Here is a 20872-nt window from a genome sequence, read left to right on the forward strand (position 1 = left end):
GGGTTTTTCACAATGGAGATCACATTCCAATACAAAAAACTTGGTGTTGCCATTTGATATTTTCGAAATTTTCTCACTGTAACCGTAACTGTTAGAGTGACACTGTTGTTTTCCATATCATTCTTGAGCGCATACCTTAAAATACCTTATGCCAAAATTTCATTCAGTTTCTGTGAATGGTATGATAGTTAGGGGTCCATATGTCGGGATAGTTTTTTTATAATCACCCTGTATATTCGATTTAAATAGTGAAATGGCTTCTTTAATTCGGGGTTCCCTCTTCCAATGTTAAGGATAGTTCGAAGTGTGATTCAGATCTGTCATTTGCGAAATGTCTCTTTTATCTGAATTCCTGGCCAACTTTTCGTTAACTTTTTTTTCAAATCCAAGATTTATTGCCAATTTTCTAAAATATAACATTTAAACACTAAAAAAGTTGCAATAATTAAAATCTGAACTTGCTTTTTGTTTTAACTGTGAGAAACAACGCTTTCGTTATCAGTTCCACTCACACTGGCTTTTGTCTTTCCGCGGGCAGCTGGAGTTACACCTAAGGCGGCTACTACTACTACTACTACTTAACCGAACATGCTCCTCGTATACATTCCTCTAAGGGATTTCTGACGAATTGGCACATGCCGAAAAAATATTCAGGGCTATATAGTGAGGGCTGTTCTATCCCTTCAAAGTCGTGTTCGCCATCTTGGCTCAGTTGGCGTGGTCTCGGAGCTGCTGTTTTCTGATACTTTTTTTTAGCAGACAGCATAAGCACACAAATCGCCTGTATTGACGGGGCATATTTTAAATTTTTTGCTCCTTATTTTACTGTTTTAAGTGACAGATTTCTCTTTATCGTGTTATTTTAGTGTCACTGGTATGTGCGTGTGGTATTTTTATAATACTTTTTTGTGATGCTTGTGTAAATCAGTGATAAACAAATATAAGTTGTTGGACGATTGCAACGCACAAGAACAATTTTCGGAATCCAGACAAACTTTTGATCAAGTCACTTATCATAAATTTTCTAACGACCCGCAAAATATGGGTATCTAAATATAAGAGTCTCGATTAAGTTAACTGTAAGGACGCTTTCATTTGCAGCAATCATTTTCAACCTAGTGATTATGAAGACGATTTGAAGAATCGTCTTCTAGGTTTATCTCAAAAATAAAAAAGTAAGTCCAAAAGTTAATTGAAATTATCTGCCTCGAGTTGGGCTTTCAATCAACCTAATAAAAGTTAACTAACGTCTGCGATTCAACTGAAACAGATCCGAGAAAAATATTCTTATTGGAAGTTGCCGCATATAAGCAAATGCAGAATTTTATATTATAAATGTTTAAATGGTTGAAAAGGAGGTCAATAAAAAAAATATATAAAAGTACTAATGACAATAATCGAACAGATAATTGTGTAAATATTTTAGTAAAACAGGTAGAAGAGCCAGAAATTGCAAATTATCGTAATTAACAAGGTAGCAAAGCAGGCGCACTCGGTTCTGTCGGGGCAATGACGTCAGTTGGTGCAGACTCCGGAGCTTCATGAGACAGCCCTTATTATATAGCCATGATGTTACCGAACTTCACTGGCATATGCCAACGCCAGATGCAGAAGAGTACTACTCAGAAGACATGAAAGTTCTTGCGCTTGTATGTGAATCTACTCATAGAGCATAGACGGAGTGTTTATAAAGTCGGAGAGTGCTGAAATCCCAGTTGGAGTGAGTTGAAAATGTGTTGGAGAGTCATGTCTCTCTAGTTTATTTTGGAATATCAGTGTATATAGTTTGGTAAAATTTTCACAATGTCTAAAAACGGGGTTTATATTTCCAGTTTTACTCTAGGAAAAAAACTGTTTTAAACTTACGAATGCGGATATTTGTGAAGTAAAGAATAAAGTAACGTTAAATCTTTTCATGAAAAGGGTGAAAACAAATCTAAGAATACAATATAAGTCATTGTTCCAAATTTGCAGAAGCTGCGTGGACATGTTAGAAAAAATAAGGCTGTTGAAGCTCTAAATTGCATCTTTTTCATTCTCTGAATCAATTTGGACATTTTGTACAATACTTAACCTTTCGTCAGGTGCAATATGTTAATCGCTGAGTTCGGGTGCAATATGTGCTTGATGGGCACTCATTCAAAAACATAATAAACACCTAATCAAGTTCACTTATACAACTGCCGAGTGATGAATCATTAGGGTGAAACTTATTAGGGATCTCAATAGAAGGAAAAACCTAAACGTTTCTGAACAAAAACCCATGTATTTGACATAAAAGCAGTCGGAAAAACTATAATGCAAAACGGGACGAGGTGAAAAGACCACAAAGGAAATTCGAGAGAACCTCAAGTTCTCGTGTTACAGTCGGTAACTGAGAGAAATACATGTGCATGGGTCTCACTGACCCCAACTTGTGCACTAGAGGGTTAAATACTTAAATTTCAAAGTGTTGCGTAATCAGGCGAATGAGCCTAGCAGATCACTTTGGTGACCACCCACATTTGGTAAGGTTCTGAGTGAACTGACTGTTACGCACTCAAGCCTGACTAGATTTAAGCGACAGCTACTCAGTGGTGCCAGTGCCACCTAGGAAAGGAGAGGGAAGGGAAAATGAAAGGGCCGTACCTATTAGATCACATTGAGCTTTGAACTTTCACTCGCATATCGGGGTGCCCATAGATGAGACTATAACAGCTCATAGCCTATTAGATCAGTTGCGCCTGATAATGGGTTAAAAGCATCCAAATAAAAACAAATGAAAATTGGCTAATTTAAAATTGAAACAGTTTTCGTAAATCTCTAACGTTTTATACGGACACTAGTTGCAACAACAAGGAAACAACGCAAATAAATAACAATTCAAACAACGAGGAAAACAAAATACAGTAGTAAGTGATAGCGTTGAATGCATTTTCCCAGTTGCTAAGAGTTTCTGATTTTTTTAGTGAAAAATATTAATCCTATATTGATGAATCGGATAATTCGAACTTTTTTGCTGTCCCCCCCGTGAAGCTTCGAATTCATCAAGTTCGACTGTGATTCTAAAAATATCTCTTAATCACAATTAAATAGATGCTATTCAAAGAAACTATCTCTGGTTTAGGTTACCTAAAAAGGATCGATCAAGTATCACTGAGACTCAGGTTTCATTAATGATAATTTGGGATACGATAATGTTTCTTATACTCAATCCCACAAAAACAATAATCGAGAAGTCTGCGAACTAATCTCCGGAGATCAACTGGCGTATCTAGTTACATAGTACCTATTAGGGAATCAATAGCCATCCGGAACTCCGGCTGGCTTTAAACCATTTTTCTTGATCAAATCAATCAATTAGTCGGCTTTCTTAATTGGTAGACTGTACCAAAAGTTTTGACATTTAGGTATATATAGGTATATATTTATTTATATATATTCATTAGCTATATATTTATTTATGCAATATTGTTGTCCTAAAGACCTATACAAGAGGATACGGTTGATTCACATACAGATATTTTGTAACATGGAACAAGAAATTAGAGATCGTACGGGAGTCAACACTAGTAGAGGAGAGTTTGTTTCATTCAACTATGGTATATTAGGAAAGAAACTACAATTTTTTTTAATAGTTTAAATAGTTTTAATAGTCGGAAGAGAGGCGAAAATAGGTTTTAATTTTTTTGGGTCGGTCAAATCTATTGGAGACGTAGGAAGGGGCTCAGTCAGAATACTGGACGTACCGGAATTCAGATGGCCCTGACTAATCTTATAAAACGTGGCTAATCGAGAGAGATAATTCGGTGAGTAGTGAGTGAGAGTGGGTGGAGAGAGAGAGATTAAGAGATCGTTTAATCGATAAGATTCGATAAAGAATCGATAAGAGATTGGAAACGGAGCTAAAAGAGCCTAGCAGTTGTGAATTATGAGAGCGGATTTCATTTGGGTAGATTCAAGTTTGTCGATATTACTAGCTGTATAGGAGGTCCCAGACCTCGGCTGCATATGAAAAAAACGGGAGAAATATAAGTTTGGTAGCAGAGAAGTCGGACGTCACGAGTAGAGGGTTTGAGGTTGCGCCGAAAAAACAAAAGTTTATTGAGATATTTCTGGTAGATATAATTGATATGACTATTCCAACTTAGGTCAGCCGAGATCATGATACTCAGATATTCAAAATGAGAAACTTGAAATGTGATTACGTTATTGATCGAGTATGAGAATTCGAGGGGAAGAGTTTTAGGAGAAGCTCTCGTGAAACTGTTTTAGATAGATTGATAAGCATATGCCAAAATGAGCACCAATCTGAGATAGAAACAAGATTACGTTGCAGAATTTCTTGATCGGACTTGTGATTAATTACGCGGTAAATTACACAAGTCATCAGCAAAAAAAATCTAGTGGTGCAGTTGAGGATTTCAGGGAGATCGTTTATATATATTAAAAACAATAGAGGCGAGAGGACCGCTCCCTGAGGGGTTCCTGAATTTACAGTGGCTAACGGCGAGTTATGATCTTTAAAATGTACTAATTGTTTACGATTTTTTAAGAAAGCTTCTAACCATTTAAGGAGTTGTACATTCAAATCAAGATTTGAAAGTTTGAGAAGTCTATTGTGGGGAACTTTATCGTAGGCTTTAGAAAAATCCAAGGAAATGATACCTGTTTGTAAGCGGCGTTCAAGTATTTCGTCAGCAAATTTTTAGCCATTTTTGACCCCCCCCCCCGTTAGCAAAAGTAAGCAAAACTCTGACCCTCTCCTCCATTGTCAGCATTTCCTCCTATCTCCTAACGCAAATTGGTGGGATCAGAAACGTACACGGGAGGGGGCATAGGGGGCTCGTGCGCCTCCCCCTCCCCGATGAAAATAATTTTTATTAATGCAAAGAATATTTAAAAAAAATTAAAATTTAGAAAGAAAATTCCTTTATATGCGTAATTATATTCGATTTCTGTTAATTTCAATGCTATTTGAAGGGTAAGAACTCAAAATTTATTTTTAAGAAATTCACTGCGACCCACCCTTTAAGCCATACATGGTAAACCCTTGACCCGTGGACCAAATGAAGGTTATCTGATGTGGCTTGCCCCCTAACACCTAATTTTGTAAAAATGAAACTAAGCGGCACATTTACAAATCGCTTCAATGACCCGTGGCACAATTCCAGAGCATTTAAGTGGTCCGTGGCACATTTTCAGATCAGTGAAGCATCAAAGATCACTTACACATTCAAAAATCACTTAAGTAACCCACGACACAGTTTCAGAACACTTAAACTATCCGTGGCACATTTAGATATCCCTTGAGTGACATGTGGCGCAGTTTTAGAGCACTTAAGCGGCCCCCAGTGCAGTTCCATCACTCAGATTACCGGAACATTCCCAGATAACTTAAGTGATCAATGGCATAATTACGGATCACTTGAGTGATGCGTGGCACAGTTCTAGAGCACTTAAGCGGCCGGAACTTATTTCCAGAGCACTTGAAGGATCCGTGAAACATTTAGAGGTTTTTTTTTCGTTTTTGGCGCACCGAATAAGATTCCATTAAGAATATTTCATATCTTCATAAAGGATGGTTGATGACGTAAGCATCATCCAAATCATCCCCCCCTCCCCCCTTGTCATCAAAAGTCAGCAAGTCGGAAACCCCCCATCAATGCTGACGTAATACTTGAATGACTCCTAACTTACTATTAGCGGCTTTGGAAAGGTGATGGATATTAAGAGACAGTTGGGATGGAGTAGAAAGGGATCCTCTAAAGCCGATTTCACGTCATGTCAGGGTAATGTGTTTCGGCGTTAAGACTATCGACCAACTTATGAAAATGGTCATACAATGCAAAAATATCGACATTTTATTTATGTGTCAGATAAGTAAATGGTAAATGTCATGATTGATGGAAAAGAATATATGACTATAAATTATCTGTCGAAGAGAATACTGATTGATGCAACTAAATACTATGTAATATATAATGGATATAATAATCTTAAAAAAATCCTTAGTAGCAGCAGGGGAAAAAAAAAGAAGACAAGAAATCAGGGAGAAACTAGAACAAAAATACCTTCAAGATCTTCCATATATCTTAATTAGATTTTTGAACAATCCCTAACCTTTGGTGGATAAAAGATTTTTAATAGAAGAATTGAACGTTTCACAAGATTTGGCTTTTCAACTGCCATCCCTAGTATAACTCAATTTACCCAGAATAGAAAGGCTTTGTTTTCATTATTTCTGATTTTTCTCTATGTATGAACGAAGGAGAAGACTCCAGCACTTACATGCTGTATTATAATAAAAACGATGAAATAAATAAAAATGTCGAGGAAAACATCGGAGCTGTTCCTCATTGATGAATTGCTTGGATATCTCTTGCGCCTACAATAGACAGCTATGATATAAATTGGTTAAAAAAATCTCACTTTAATAATTGGCGCTCGAGTATATACGGCGAATAGTAGTCAGAGAAATAACTATAGAAACTAATAAAATTTTTAAAAAGTGATGTTTTTGAACAATATGTTTGAAGTGAATATCGGATTTCATAAATTAGAATAAAATAGTATTTACTTTTTTAAATTCGTAAATAACTGTAAAGATAATTTTCTTTTTTCGTACGTTCATGCAATGAGAGTTGAGACTTAAAAAAAAAAGATTGGTATGATACGATCGAAAATCGAGAAAGAAAAAAATGAAATGTAATTCCACGAAACCAGTGAAGTAAAAGGAAAACTCGGTAATTGAATTTCAAAGAATTTTAAATCGCGTTTTTCTATCCCATCAAATAGGAAATTGTTTTTACTGATCAATTACATTTTAAATCAAAGAACTCGAAATTCTGTTAGCTCCGATATTCACAAAATGTTGCTTCTATCCCGAGCCAGAAATTTGAATTTCCTCTAGAAATATCTGGAAGAACACTAATCCTTCTAATTAAGTTCCAAAGTGGGAAATATTCTGTTCGTTTACGGAAATTAAATCTCGTCCGTAAATATACTTTATTTTGAATCCAACTCGTGGATTGAACAACAACATATAGAAGAATAGGAGTTAAGGAGAAGTGTAAGAAAAAGAGGTGAAAAAAGGAGAAAAGAGCTGGAAGAGGGGAGATAAAGAAAAAAGGAGAAGGAGTTAAAAAAGATATCAAAGAGACGTGTAAGAAAGAAGAGGAAAAAAAAGGGAGATTAAAATGAGGAGAAAATGAAAAACAAATAAGAAGAAAGAATAGAGGAGTAATAAGAAGAATGAGGAGGAAAGATGGGAAAGGGGGAAGGAAAGATGAAAAGGCTTTATCGTTTGATCATTTTTGTTGCTCCACCGTCATCTACACACTAGGGCTAATTAGACCGATTCTGAATGGCAGCGTTCGACATTTTGCCTTTTTAACTTACCGAGAAGTTAATGTGCTAACTCTTCGGTGTGGGTTTCCCTGCGGTAGCAATTTATTTTTGTGGCCATGTTGTCGCCGTTTCTATTCCACTTCCGCGTCAAGTAAGTTTCTGACAGGGACGAATAGGGTGATAAACACACGACACCTCTAGAAGTTTTTGGTGCTTTAATATCGACCTGGGCTACTGCTCCCAAGATAAAGAGGAAAAGTTGAGAAGGGGGGGGGGGGAAGTCTGAGAAAGAAGAGATTAAAAAAAGAGAAGATGAAAGAGGAGGAGGAATAAAAGGGGAAAAAAGATGAAGAAAGATCATAGGGGAAATGAGGATGAAACGATGGGGAAAAAAGAGGAGGAGATGAAGAGGAAAAAGATGAAAAGGGGATAAAAAGGTGTATAGACTGCACCTCCTAAGCCCCGCTTGTATGTGTAAGATTGGAGTGGGGGGGGGTTGTTCTTTGGTCATTACTACCTGCATGGAAACTTTTCCCCTCATGGGAAAAATAAAGAGTCATCTTTGTTGAGAATAATGGTGGTCAGGAACGTTTCATAATGAAGGCGCGAAGGCACATGTCCCAGGAGAATTTCTAGGCATAAGTTTAATGTTTTAAGTTATCTGAATGTTAATTCAATTTATCAAAACTGACATATATCTCGTTAGTTTTATTACTGTTTGATTGAAAAAACATCCTGAAGCGAAATGTGGTTTCCATTTGCAGGATAATTATTTTTTCTATGAAAGTCCATCTCCATACACGTCTTCAACTTCTGCAATCAAAAGGCAGTGAGCTTGATGTACACCTCCATCAAGTCTTAGGATTCATTAGTCTATATTTTTCTGATCCAGAAGCCGGAGACTTTGAAGATGGAAAACGCAGATCTCTCGCATCATGTATTCGGCAATGTCCATTAAACATCAAAGATTCTTCCGCGGTTACGTGATATCTGATGATTGTCCCTGATGCTGATCTTATCAAGTGATTGTGGTGTTGAGCTAAAAAAAAAGGGGGCCTTTATCAATTGCAAACCAACTGCTATCGGCTGTACAATAACGAAGATTGGATTCATGGTGGTTGAAGTCCGATCCAGATCTGTGCCGGAGACTCATGAATTCAATATCTTGATGCATAAAATTCATGGTCAAGGCCAAAGATGGTCACAGCACAATGTATTCGTACGATATCAGCACGTATTATCTTATACTGTCCAAGCAAATAAACACATAATTTTGCATTTTTCAGAAATACCCAGTTTTTCTACCCGTATTGCGGAGATTGAAAAATTCTAGGTTGATATAACTAGGAAGGACGCACAATACTTATTCGATCAAGCTGATATAAATTTATATGAAAATATTCATGTAATAATAAGTTTCAAGTCAGATGTTCTAATTTTCTGAAACAAAGAGGAAAAAAGTAATTCGACATTTTACGACGCATTAAACCTACTTTATACATATTCTTTGCCGTCGATATATACTCAAGCAGAACCTCTAAGAAGATGAAAACGCAAATTACAACCAAACCCTTAATTTGGGATTTCCAACTTGAGCATTAGATGAACTGCTCTCGTAAATTTCTGGGGGTGTTCCAATTTTTTTGAAAAGGGCGCGTATATTTTGTGACGAATTCGAAGTCAGTTTTTTCAAATCACTAGTGACATCTAATAACCAATAACCGACTGCATGCCGTTGGGAAATCAAATGATTGGATAAATCTCTTACATCGAAAACTACACGGAGATATGTATTTATTCAAAATGATATTTACACATATTTAATAATAAGTCATTTATATCCAGCATTAGATCAGACTCATCTAGTCAAATCTTATTTAATTTTTTCTATCAGAGTTTTATACGAAGAAATTTGTTTTATCAACTAGGGAGAATAGCCTTGTATAATCAAGTACGTACTCTTAAAATATTACTTTACCATTAATTAAGGATTTTTCAAAGATTTTTACTTATTCGTTGATAAAAAAAAAGATTTCAGAGATTTTTTTCCTTCATTAGGCTTTAAGACATGGCTTGGATAGCCGTTTATTTTGATTAAGGGCTGGGATAGTTATTTATTCAAGGCAGATTTTTATTCATTCGCCTTTTCTACTGTTTCTTAATGAGTAAAATTAAATGAAAGACTAATTGATGTCTTTATACGTTAATAGACAAAAATCAAGCATCTTAATTTACTTATCAAGGGGAATTAATTAAGAGGCAGTGTTTATTTGTGTACATATGCGGGAAAATGAGAAACACACATTTAGAATAATTCACTTAATTAATGAGGAAAACACCACGAAAAAAAATAATATCACTGCTCAGCACTGATTTGGTTTTCGAAGATTTTTCAGTAATTTCAAGATGATTTTTGGCGAAAGACTCTGGCATCGGTTTTGTCAGTTTAGTTCTTGAAAAAAAGGTTAAAGTTAAATTTCAATGATAATACATTAGCAGCATACAAATTACATTCGAAGTGTGCGAAATGTAAATCAATAATACAAACTTAATATCAATAAATAAAGACCACTGAGATGTCAAAAAAAATTCACTGATGATGAAGAATACAAATGAAAAATTGAAAGTAAAAATTCGACGCTAAAATTAATGACTACAGACGGTATTGAAATATTCAGAGTGCCAATTTAACGAAACCAACAAATAAACTTATAAATTTCCTAGGGAACAACATTATCTCTTTTTTTTAAAAAAGTAATTTACAAAGTCAAAAAATGTGTGATTTTCGAATACCCATTAAGTATGCATAATGCTTTATGAAATAGTCGTTGCCGTGTATTTCAAAACTAAAAGGATTCGGAAAAAAATTATTTCAACCGGAGTTTTTTTTGTATTTAACAAAACTGGAAAAATTCACGATTAAATTAGCTGTAGGAAAATAAGAATAACTCGACTTGAAATCTTTCATCGCCGCTCAAATCCAGCCGATATTTTGCGACGAAATATATTGAAATATTCATGCCACATAAGCATATTACGTTACTGGAAACACCACCAACGTAATGCTATTGAAATCTCAAAAGTAACGCACTAGTAATCAGTTCAACCTACACTAATTAAATTACGGAAAAATCCATATGTTGCAGAATTCTCATTCAATGAAATGGCGATGTTTTCTTTCGAAAAAACGAAAAATCCGAACACTCAAAAATTAAAACTTGAAGTCTGCCACGAATACATAAGAATTATGAAATATACTAAAATATTTCCGTCATCAAAATGTTAATTCACATACAAAATTTCCGAAGCGAATAATCAACTGAATTTCATGGTACTACACAATAAAAACGTATCGCCGCGTACCATTCCGACCGGATAATTTTTTTTTACATGTACTTTATTCAAGGATATTTTTTAGACGTCACGAATGAAAATAATTGGTAAAAACATATAAAATTTAGTGAAATAGAAACAAAAAAAAGAGTGATGATAATTGAATGTTTTTCCAGACATTGTGTTAGAATAACAGCCCATTACTAGAAACTCATAGAAATTGGGCGGGAAAAAAAACGTGAAATTTTAGTTCAAAATACCGTACAGTTGTAATAGAATAAAATAGTTCTACTTATTTTCTGTTTTTATACGTAAATTTAGGCTTCGATTTTTATTTTTCATTCTGCGTTTTCTCAGCATCAGAGAAAATTTTACCAGGCATACGATTTCTTTTAAACTATCGTAACTGTAACTATCGTAAAAACAGGAATAAATAAATAAATAGAAACCTACTTTAAATTGCAATTTAATCTTTTTTTGTGTGTGTTTTTAAAACAATTGTTTCCCCAATATATTTGAGAGTTCATTAAAAAATGTTTATTACTTTTGAATTTTAGTTGCTTTGTCTATCGCTTTAAGGCTTGGGTTTCCGAGTTTGGTTTTTTTGCGCTTGGCACGTGTGGCCATTTCTTTAAGTTTAGTTAATATTTTGCATTATGATCGAAAAAAAAAATGCTTAAAAAATGTATACCGTATTCAACCGGCATACTGGAAATACCGTGCTTCCACAAGACAGAATGGGTGAAAATTTATAATTCACCAAACAAAACGCATATGCGAAGATAAATCTAGGAAATAAAATTCAACTGTACTTACGGGGAATCGAACCCACGTCCTCCCACTTTCCGGGTGAGTGCCTTAGAACACTAGACTACAAAGCCAACGAATCATTAGAGCTCGTGTGCGCTGAACTGGACCGTACATGGATAGCCAGACCAAACTGCCGCTGTGGCGGTTGAGTAATCATGGTGACGGACCCGCTGACCCATGATCTGGATCAGCAAGTCATTTCAAACTTTATGACGCTCTGAAGAAAAAGAAAAACTTTTTCAAAGATGTTTTGCGATATTAATGCAATGATATCTGACGTTAAACTAACAGTTAGTAACATCTGGAAGAATTATTTAATCATCCTACAATTGCATTCCAAAGCTTGGCAGCAAGCGTCTTACAGGACAATCAGTTTGGCTTGAAGTATATTTTGCGGCCAGGTAAGTGTTGGAAGCGGAGATTTTGATGGGCTTTCATACTGAGATGAAACACAATTGTGTGAAACCAGACTTTGCCCTGTTTTTATAATTGCATTTTCAATTGGGTTGTTGTATTTCAGAAATGGATGACATTCTTGTAAAGGGAATCTTTTTCTCAGACACCTCGGTGGACATTTTGGCTGTTGTGGCCTTGTATTTGTATATTATGACAAAGTCATGAAAAAACAACAACTTAATTCTTGATTTCAAATGTTCAAGTAAGCCATATTCAAAATAAGAGAGAATACAGGAAATTTTACACATACACCATTTTTTTACGGACTTTATCTCTTTCTCTCTTACACTTGTGGATATTGCTTATACTGCCTTCTATCTCTAGGAGGTGCTAGTTCAAGTCCCCGTGGGGGCAGAGATAAGTTTTCCGAAAAACAGTAATCTCTACAAAATTATCCAGTTTTTCTGTATATCTTGTACAGGGGCGGTCGAGCTCACCAGCAGCCCCTAATGGCGACCCTCGTCAGGAGGCTGACAGAGCTTTGTTAGGAATTGTTTGAATAAGTTGTGGTGCTGAAACTGTCGCAATATTGACTGTTTTGAATATATATTTGTTCTTGACCGTTGTGCGTGTTAACCGTAATCGAATGTTCATGTGTGTGTTGTGTGGCCATACCAACAACGAGTATAAATAGCGTGACGTACAGCATATGTTGATTTTTTCCGTCGATTTTAACCCTCTGTTTGTTTTTTCCCCCTTATTTTTATTCAATTATGTTTAGCTGTTTTTAACCGTTTATATACTAATATTTTTGTTGAGTTTAATCTAATACATTAATTGTTGGCATTCTCCGCATCTGTTCGATGTTATTTCTGAACGTTAAACTACATCTCAATCCCAAAGGCCAAAAAGTTGTGAGAGAGGGGCATAACCCCTCAAGGGTAGGGCAGAGAGGGCTCCCGCTTGGGGCACAGAAATAAATCCTTATCATTTTTTTCACCCTATAAATTAAGTAGGGGGCCCCATGAAAAATCTGGCTTGAGTCCCACGACATTTCCCAGCCTAAGGGACCAGTTGAATGGTCACAGTGATGGACTCGCATCGCGAGGATCCGGGTTCGAACCCCACCATCACCATAGTGGTGGTCGGCTGAAGTTGGCTTTCTGTGGTTCTCAACTTCGAAGCGCGAATGAGAGCGGATCTCCCCGTTAAAAAGTCTCGCCACAGAGAGCAACAGGCCTATAATTATTCAATCATCACACTTCACTCACAGTTGGAAAAATTTTTACTACACATACACACACATTTCAACATGTACCAATTCGTTAGAAATTCCGCAGAGGAATATGGACGAGACGACTGAGTATGTTATGTGGGATATACTGATATCCAATGGTGGCATAGGTATCCCGTTGTAGCAGAGTTTGTTTCTTTTATCTTTCATTCTACTCACGAACCTTTTGCATTACGAAGTGAAGACATTCGCGCGTCTAGTATCTTCTACACACAACGTTCTTATACTGTTATCCCGAAGGGATTATCAAATATTTTAAACGCTAATTCGCAAGAAAAATGGCAACAATATCGAAATTTAAAAATTATTATTTCTTGGAAGGATTTGAAAGTGTCATAGCGTAGTTACAGAAAAAGCGCAGGATTCCAGAGGAAACATGAACCCTAATTCACTGCCGCAACTCGTGTGTCTATCTCTCTCGGAAAGTTGGAAAGCATAATCTTATTTTACACTCAATCAGCATGCGAAATGCATGTTTATATTCACGAACCTAATTACAATCAAACCCTGATTTAACGACTACAAATTTAACAATACCCTCGATTTAACGATGAATTTAAATGGTCCGGGTGGAAATCTATCGTGTTGTGAGCCCAGATTTCTGCGATTTAAAAACTTTCTAATATCTTTCTTAAAACTTAATGCTATCTTCATTTCTATTTTTTCGAGATTTAATTTGAGCCTGGAATGTCGAAGAAAAGGAAGTATGATGATTTCTATTATCACTATGATTTTTATTTGGTTTTATTTTGCATCGATGAAAAGAAGCCACAGTGTTTTTTCTGCGGAAAAGTCGTTGCGAACTATACCAAGAAGCCGAGAAAACTGAAAGAACATTTCACGTCCGTCCATATTGAATATGCATCTAAAGATGTGGGTTTTTTCCCCTGTGAAAAAAGCTCAGTTGGAAAAAGGCGGAAAACTTCCGAAACTTGGGTTTGCTATTCCGCGAAAGCCTTTTCTTGAACCATCTTATAAAATTTTGCTTACCCCCCCCCCCTCACCCTCCCCAGATCGCCAAACAAGAGAAACCCCACTCTACTGGAGAAACTTTGGTGAAGATGGGCGCACTAGAAATGGTCGAATTGGTTTGTGGATCATAAGAGAGGAAAAAACTGGAAGCCGCCCTATTGTGCGCAAATGATGTGATACATTTCAGTTGATATATCTTTTTATATATTTTAAAGCAAGTCATAGAGGAATTCGTAGCTCGACGTTTTTTTTTTGCCGCTGGCTGTAGTGGTCGAGTGATCATAGTAACTGACTCAGATCGGGAGGTTCCGAGTCCGAACTCCACTGGTGGTTGGCTGAATTTGGTTTGCTGTGGTTCCCAACTTCGAGGCGCGAATGCAAACCGATCTCCCCTCCAATAAATGTCACTACAGAGAGCAACTGGCTACAACGGCACAAATATTCAATCCAAATATTCAATTCCAAAATTCGATTCCAAATATTCAATCATTACACTTCACTTCTGAAATATAGATGGCAGCACTGAAAATAAGATACAACACTATATATATATATATACACACACTCAAGTTATGCTCTGTTTGAAAAAAAAAGAAGCTTCGCCACTTCGCTTTAGTTTATGCAGTTGAATAAAACTGCAGGCATCTCTCAATGTTTCCAGCCTTTTGTTTTTGTTAGCAATGTGCAGGTTGGTACCCTTAAAGAATTCTTATTTTGTGAGCATCTTTCGGAAACTACTAAACCAGATATGCATCTTGTCCATATTCCTCTGCGGAACTTCAAACGAATTGGTACATGTTAGAATGTGTGTGTACGTATATTGTGAATAAATAGGAGCAGAATATAAGGTGCTTCTCTACCATAGTGAAGTGTGGTGGCTTTCAAGGGTGCAAGTTTTAAAACGCTTGTTTGAATTCAGGAAAGAAGTTTCACTTTTTCTGAAAGAAAGGAATAACCCACTCTTGGAATATTTTAGAAGAAAAGATCTTATTCATTTTTTGGCTTAACTGGTAGATATTTTTCACCATAAAAATGAATGAAATGAATATTTTTATTCAAGGATGTGAAGTTACTTACAATGGATGCTACTGAAATATTGCAAGCTTCTTTTGGGGGCAGTTACCAATTCGGAAAATAGAGTAAAGGGTGACATTTTTGATAACTTTCCTATATTGGAGGAAGTGTAATGTCGAGATGGAGTGGGGATGCAAAATCCTCTCTCAGCTGTTAAAAAAAAAGAAAAAAAAATGTTTGCAAACACTAAGAAATACTACAGAATTCTTTCGGAAACTATTTTCATGTTGGTGGATCTCAAGTAGAAACATGGATCCGTAATCCTTTCCTATCCGATATAAACTGCATCGAAGATGCTGATTCGTCAATAGATGAACTAATCGACCTCAGAGCTCTCAGAATGGAATACGATTCAAAGAGCCTTGCAGAGTTCTGGTGCTCAATGGGACAATTGTACCCCCCGTCTTGTAAAGCGAGCAGTGGATCACATTTGATTCCATTTGCAACCAAATATCTATGGGAGAGAATCGGGATTTCCAACGCTTGCATCAATCAAAACGAAATATTGCAATCGATTAGATGTCCAGCATGATATGCGTGTTGCGCTTTCATATACTACGCCACGCGAAGTACAATATTCTCGTTCAAGATAAACAGCAACAGTCTTCGAAATGGAATGTTTGTAATAAATCGAATTTAACTTGAAAACTCATTAAAAGCAGTAACATATACATTTGTCCTATGCAGAACCGGAAAGCAATATTTGAAATGTTTGTGTAAACAAACAAATATAGTAATTTATCACTCGCTCGCACACACATTTTTTCCGGGAATATCCGATGTCTTCACGAATTTTCACCCAAGAACCATCGCCAGTGATTTTCATTCAACAGCATCGAGTATAATATGATTTTGATTTCCAAATTTTGAAAAAGTGGAAACACGTCCAACTTTGAAAATATAGATTTGCTATCCTTGCGATTCTGCTTTAAACAAGTTTTACTGTACGAAGATTTTCAACAACTGGCTGTTGCGAAGATGAATTTTGGAAACAGGAAATTCAACTGCCTTTGCGATGAGAGAGAATCGAACCCACATCCTTTCACTTTCCGGGTGCACGCCCTAGACCACTAGACTACAAAGGCAACGAATCTCTCAATCTTTCCTTGGAGTTCGTGTACACTGAACGGAACCATACATGGACGGTCGGACCAGACTCAGGACAAGCTCACAACTACTGACGCTGCCACCAGATAGCGACTTATACAAGGATGACGTCACTCTTCACTACCATACGAAGGTTTTTAACAACTGGCTGTTGCGAAGATGAATTTTGGTTAATCTTCGCAACAGATAGTTGTTAAAAACCTTCGTATGGTAGCGGAGAGTGACGTCATCCTTGTATAAGTTTTACTGTGTATTTCATAGTTAAATGGCATGATGTCGCTCTCCACTTGTTAATGCAAGATATACAGAAAACTGGATGTTGTGAAGATATTTATTTCTTTTTGAGATGTTTTGATTTTTTAAGGCAGAAAGTAACGGCAAAGATGAGATTTTTCCTTCCTTAAAAAAAAAATCAACATCTCAAAAAAATATTTTCACTACATCGTTTTCTGTTTTTGTATTTCGAAGTTGTTGGAGAAGAAACACATATACACACTCGTTACATGACTGTGTTTCTTTTTAGTTTTTCTTTATTATATTTTATATTTGCTTAAAAGTGTTTTTTCAGAGAAGGGGTCCGTGGTCCTCACTTTACTGGCACGAGGGGTGTCCGTTTAGCTAAAAAAGGTTAAGAACCCCTTCTCTATAAGGTCTCTTATATATTTGCATAAACATGGTAAATATGTTGTTAAACCCATTAGACCTTTTTTTGGATTGTTTAGAAAGTACATGTTTAAATGTTTTATCTAGAATGAAGTGATTCCTAGTCGGTGCCATTTTCTGAGAACTGGTGAAATTTTAAGTGTTCAGAGGTTTATAAAATCGTACCAAATTTGAGAGGAAATTAAAAATAAAATTCAAGGCGAAAACTATCCGGCTTTGCTGAACAAAATTTTATCTACAGTATATATAAATAACATAAAACAAACAAGGCAAACTGTATATTTTAATCTTAAAATGCAGCATTTTAATTAATTAGGAAATACACTCTAATTGCTGTGTTGTACTGCTTCAATTAAAAAATTTCTAACAGCACCTACTTACATTCGTATTTGTAAAGAAAAGAAAAATCAGTACGTTTTTATGGGAGTGAAGAGGTAATAGAGGGTTAAAAGATGGCATTTAGAGAGAGAGAGAGATATGAGTAAAAAAACCGTCATTTTTTCGGCAAAAGCACGAAAAACAGCCTCTAACATTTCTTAAGGCGAAAACGCACTACACTGAAGTGATTACCATCTGACGTGGCGTAAGTTACACGCCACGTCAGATGGCACGGGATCATATCAGACAATATATGGTGTGTACACTGGTCTGATGTTTTAAGAGATGCATTAATTTATGATGACGAATTTCTGAAATCTTATTCGTGGAAATTCAGTGACGTACAAATTATGTGACGTGGAATTCCCACGGCACAGAATTTCCACGAATCAGAATTTACCACGTCTCTAGCATGAAGGGAATTCACGTCAGTTTAGTGTGTTTCAGCCTTTTGAAGTTTTATTATTAATGTTTCTCACTTGCAGATTATACGCCGCTGCCGATCCTACATTCGGCGGGGACCCTCATTCTAGCATTCAAAGTTTGAAGTACGCCGCTCCGGACTATACGATGATATTTTCCCCACTCAATGTAGCAGTATAAGCATCTGCGGGCTATACATCGCATAACATACATATACAGGGTGCATAGAAAACAGAGAGTATGACATTTTATTGCCGAACCGTTGATATACTAGAGGTATACTTCCACTTGGAAAAAGTTTCCATATGACTTGTAGTACTCAGATATGAGGGGTTCACAACCATAGTAGGTCAAGTCCGTTTATCTTTATTACGGATAATAACACCTTAAAGTCTTTGATAGACAATTCAGTTCAAGTGATGCAAAGGAATTAAATATGTCAAAGTTGAAACTATCCTTTTTAGTGCCCTGCTTTTCCAAAATTCGTAAAAGCAGGACTTTTACAAAAATTTTAAGGTGCTATTATTATCCATAGTAAAGATAAATGGATTTCATCTGCTATGGTTGTGGTCTACTGCTATGGTCATTGCTTTCATCTGCTATGGTCTACCCCTCATATGTCATTGTTTCAAGGAGTTGTATAGTTATTAAAATAAAATAAAAAATTCTTTATACAGTTCCCGTGTGTCTTAAAACCCAATTAGAAATTTGTTGTCCGATGAAATTTGAAGAAAAACAGCGTTAAATGCGGGTAAAACGGTTTTTCCACATTTAAACCCCGTTCACATGTACAATAAAACATCCCGGGAAGTCCCCGGTAACGGGGATTTTCACTACAAACCATTCACACGACGTTTAGTTTATGCCGGTAATCCCCCTCTTCTTTCCGGAAGTCGTCACTGGTTACGTGGGTTTAACGGAAGTGGTTGATTCAAGATGGCTGACGAAGGAACTTACAGTAGTTTTTGCGGCGCAAACGATTATGGGAGAGAAGGTCGGTGTCGACCATCAATCCACACCAAGAAGGACGGGCTTTTTTTGGTGAGCTTCTCTCTCACCTTCTTTTTCCCTACGAGGGGAAAAAAGTTGCCCCATGCCGGTAATTATCACGGGGCTTTAGAGATGTTTTTTTCCCAACTCTCCTCCGTTTTTCAAATTCAAATATCGCAGGGAATATTGCACTCAGAAACATGAAAAATTTTGGTGACACCAAGAGAGAGACAGGGGGAAACAACTTTTTAATTGGGTTTCGGGGAACACGGGGACTGCGTAAATTTTGTTTTAATTTTATTTTAATAACTATACAACCCCTTGAAACATGAATGACATATAAAGTCAGTCGCAGGAAATTACGGTAACCACAATATTAGAAATCTTAATTTATTTACAATAACCCCAGAAGGCATGAAATGCACTTATACTGGAAGAAAAAAAAAATAATAATAGTCGTCACGGGAAGCACTTCGCATACGGAGTCAGGTCGAAATCCCCAATAGTGGAAGCAAATCTTGCGTAGGAGGCACATACAAGTTCTGATGGAAGACTGTTCCATATTCTTGCCACGCGGCATCTATATCCGTAGAAAAAGCAATCCCTTCTAACCATTGGTATTCTTATTTGGAAGCGATGCCTACGTAGGTTAACTCGCCTGTCTATGATCTAAAAGAAAGGCTCTCTCGATGGTAGATAAACAATTTGATGGACTAGTTTGTAGCACATCTTCAGATCTGCAGCGATTCTACGCCATTCCAGTGAGTATAAACCCAGAAATTGAAGTCTCTGGCAATAAGATAGACCGCTCATGCCAGGTATTCGTTTAGTAAACGACCTCTGTGGCTTTTCGAGGAGCTGTATGTCCTTGATTTTGTAAGGGCTCCATACTTGAGAACAGAACTCCAGAGTCGGGCGAACGTACACACAGAAAGCATATGACAACGTATGCGCATCACACTTACGGTATGCCGTACGTAACATATATGAAATTCTATTAGCTTTGCAGACTATGCCATGATAATGATCAGTGAAATCCAGAATGCGGCTCATTGTAATACCTAAATCCACGCATGTATCCAATTGCTGTAACGTTTCATTACCTAGTTGGTAATATTCAGGATCGGTGCGTCTACCTAAATGCATTGATCCACTTTTTGATGATGAAATAGGTAGCTTATACTGACAACTCCACTGGAAAAGTTGTTGGCATGCAATTCTTAAGCCCCTAGTGTTTTCCACTGGAGAGAATAACTTCACGTCATCAGCGAATTGCAATAGAGAGATGGGTGACACAGCCTGAGTAATATCGTAAGTGTACAAAGTAAATAAGATCGGGCCTAACACCGATCCCTAAATAGTTAACTAATCATGGTTTCCAACACTTTTCGCGTTCCATCGCCCCTTCTTCAACAATTTTTTTAATCTCATCGCCCCAACTCACACACAACCCAACCCATATCCTTTGTAAACACATAATTTTACTGCCCCCTTGGATCATTCCATCGCTCCCTGGGGGGCGATATTGCCCACTTTGGGGAACACTGCCTTAATCGATTCCTACACCTTTATTATGAGTGTGTGCAAAATAATATAACATTGAGCGAAATGAGAAAGCAGTTTTCTCTCTCGTTTTTACATTGTATTATATTTTCAACAGGAACCGGAAAAATAATAAACGCAAAATGTAAAACTTAGATGTATATATACGTTTTTTTCCCCACTCTTACATTTGCGCATGCGCCGTAGTCATGTGATTGAAGTCTCGAGGGAAAGTTGTGTCTACTTTCAATGATAAAACTCGTGGCTCTCTCATGTTCGCCGGATTCGTTCTCGACTTGATCCGCGAATCTCGGGCTATTCCTTCAAGATCATAAAGTGCGCCACCGCCGCCGTCTATTACATCGATTCCACTCGAGAGACGTTGTGATACAGATGGAAGATCAGTTGCATCTGATCCACACGTGCTTTTCTTGGAAGTTACATCACACTTAATTGCGAGTCCGGATAGAAAAAAAGTAATTAACTATTTTTCTATTTCATTCATGTCAATCTATGTATTTCTTGTGCATAATTGAACACAGTACTTGAAAAGTTTAATTA

At 36.7% G+C, this 20872-nt stretch overlaps 1 protein-coding gene across 1 annotated transcript in view; it reads left to right on the forward strand.

The window, feature by feature from the left end:
* Positions 1 to 20598: 20598 nt before the first annotated feature.
* LOC149076984 (neuropeptide Y receptor type 6-like) overlaps positions 20599 to 20872 on the forward strand; it is a 78093-nt gene continuing 77819 nt past the window's right edge. Inside the window, exon 1 of the mRNA XM_089242605.1 lies at positions 20599 to 20787. The gene's annotated coding sequence lies outside the window, so the exon portion shown is untranslated. The remainder of the gene's footprint in view (positions 20788 to 20872) is intronic.

Source organism: Pholcus phalangioides, unplaced genomic scaffold, assembly GCF_987345545.1.
Source record: "Pholcus phalangioides strain wild (caught in Gottingen) unplaced genomic scaffold, Ppha-v1.0 ptg000015l_1, whole genome shotgun sequence".
Classification (NCBI taxonomy): domain Eukaryota; kingdom Metazoa; phylum Arthropoda; class Arachnida; order Araneae; family Pholcidae; genus Pholcus; species Pholcus phalangioides.